At 33.3% G+C, this 2836-nt stretch overlaps 1 pseudogene; it reads right to left on the reverse strand.

The window, feature by feature from the left end:
* Nucleotides 1-1609: 1609 nt before the first annotated feature.
* Nucleotides 1610-2472, reverse strand: LOC143559329 (secreted RxLR effector protein 161 pseudogene; annotated as a pseudogene).
* Nucleotides 2473-2836: the final 364 nt, after the last annotated feature.

The following is a 2836-nucleotide window of genomic DNA, read 5'->3' on the forward strand; positions in this document are numbered from 1 at the left end:
GAGTTTGGGTTTTAATGCCCGAGTTTTACCAACGTCCGTGTTTTACCGACAAGGAAACATCCTTTTAAATATTTTAAGTTCTTTTATATGTTAATAGTCTCTTTATATGTTAATTTTGGTACAATGGCGAATGTAATCGATGCTGACCGAATACACATCAACTCGTTTAAAATATAGGCTAATTGGAATTTAACAATCATTCATTTTAACGTTGGCTGATAATATTCGCATATAAGAAAATAGTTGACACCACTCACACTTTTTCACACTAATTGTTTTCATTGAACATCCGTTAAAAATAATATAACTTCGTTAAGATTTTTCCAAATTTCAAATTGATGTATAAAGGCTTTTGATCGAAATGAGGAAACGAGACGATTGTTGAAACGGTGCTCCAGACGACGAAACAGTGTGTCAATTCGGGTGTTTAAAATTCCAATTAACGAAAATCAAGCCGTTTTGAGCACCATTTCGAGATACGTGTTACATCAATCTATTCGCATCCTTATTCCGATCAAACCCCATAAAATATTAGTTTGAAATTTTAAAAAACAAACATTACGAAGTTTAGTAGGGTGTTCTTATTTTAAAAGAGGTTCAATAAAAATAATTAATGTGAAAGATAAGACTGAAAACAGCTATTTTTAAGATAGAATTATTATAAGCTAACATGGTTATAAAATCCAATTTGTTATTTGCTTAAAAATATTATCTATCAACAACTTTACTATATACTAATAAATTTCGAACAATCCCAAACAATAATGACTTATACAATTATTGTGTATTATTGATGTGAGTTTTAATACAACAATCTTATTTATGAGATTTAGTCATCTGGTATGGTACTGTAACGAAGTTATATTTGACAATAACTAATTTTTGTCATATCTTAATCTTATCTTAAATATATATAAACGAAAGCTTATTAAATTCTTTTAAGGCACCAGATTGTTTTATTCTTAAATGAATGCTTCTCATGCATTTGATCCGAATTCATGGGTATGGGTCTCACTAAATCCAGATAGCCCTTAAACGGGTTATAATATCTCATTATATTAAAAATTAATCCAATCAATATTTGTTATGAAAAATCCTATAAAATAGGGATATATATTAAAAAATAATATATTTTTAAAAAATATGTTATTTAAGAAAAACTATAGAACTAAGAATCTTAATCTTAAATATATATAAACGAAATCCTTAAAAGCACTCTGGTTGCTTCTTACATTCTTTCAAGCCACCAGATTGTTTTATTTGTAAATGAAGGCTTCTCATGCATTTGACCCGAATTCACAGGTGTGGATCCCACTAAACCCAAATAACCTTAAACGCGTTATAACATCTCATTATATTAAAAAAATAATCTCACCTTGATATGAAAATATTATAAAATAGGGATATGCTAAAAATTAAAATCCATTTAAAAAAAAGATATTATTTATATTAAGTAACAATTTTATAGTAAAAAAAATAAGCGGGTCATGAGTCTTAACAAACTCATAGCTTTTAAACGGGTTATAACATCTCATTTATGATAAGATTACTCCACACACTTTGTATATTTTTGTATATGAAAAACAAGAATACAAGAGGTATATATAACCTAACAAGGAAACCTTCGAGATAAAAACCTACAAACAATAAATATACAAAATTAATAGGAACCATCCATATGCATCGGTTAACACCCCCCCTCAAGCGAAACGGTGGCGGGTCGAGACAAAGCATATCACGAAAGATCTCAAACTGAGGACAGGATAAGCTCTTGGTGAAGATATCAGCCACCTGAAGCTTGGATGGTACAAACTTAGTTATTAGCTTTCCAGAAGAAACGAGCTCTCGAATAAAATGAACATCCAGTTCTAAATGTTTATTACGTTTGTGAGCAACATGATTTTGGGTTAAAAATAATGCACTTTGGTTGTCACATAAAAGAGTTGGAGACCCGGATGGAAGTGAGCCGAGTTCACGTAGGAGTTGGGTGACCCGTATGATTTCAGCAGGAGTGTTTGACATGGCCCGATATTTGGATTCATAACTTGAGCTTGAGACTGTGGATCGTTTCTTTGCACACCATGAGACGAGATTACCACCACGGAAAATGGAATAACCATAGGTAGAACGCCTTGTTTCGAGACAACGTGCCCAGTCTGCGTCTGAGAAACCAACTAAAGTATTTCGAGTCGGGACAGAGAAATGAAGCCCATAGGAAATGGTGCCTTTCCCATATCGTAAGATTCGCTTAACCTCTTGGAAATGATTTGTTGTTGGAGAATGCATAAACTGGCTGACCTGATTGACTGCATAAGAGAGATCCGGCCGGGTGATGGTGAGATATTGTAGAGCACCAACAATCGACCGATAAAGTGACAGATCGTTAAATGGAGTGCCATTTGCTACCAAAGAAATGTTTGCGGGTAAGGGAGTATGGGCCGGTTTACACTCCAACATTTTTGCGCGTTCCATTATTTGAGTAGCATATTTAGATTGATGAAGGAACAACCCATTTGAGTGGTGCACAACTTCTAGACCCAAAAAATAATTTAACTTACCCAGATCCTTGATAGAAAATTCTTTATTTAGCGTGTGAAATGTGAATGAATACTTGCATGACAGTTTCCTGATTACCTGTTAGTATTAAGTCATCTACATATACTAACAAAACGTAACACATGCACCCTTATGAAACGTAAACAAGGATGTGTCAGCACGAGAGCAAACAAAACCATTTTTGATCAAGAATTCACTTAACCGTTGAAACCATGCACGTGGAGCCTGTTTTAACCCATACAATGCTTTATTTAAATGACATACATGATTAGGAAACCGA

Source organism: Bidens hawaiensis, unplaced genomic scaffold, assembly GCF_021521415.1.
Source record: "Bidens hawaiensis isolate Kalapana, Puna unplaced genomic scaffold, B.hawaiensis_p1.1 tig00019809_1, whole genome shotgun sequence".
In the NCBI taxonomy this organism is placed as follows: Eukaryota; Viridiplantae; Streptophyta; class Magnoliopsida; order Asterales; family Asteraceae; genus Bidens; species Bidens hawaiensis.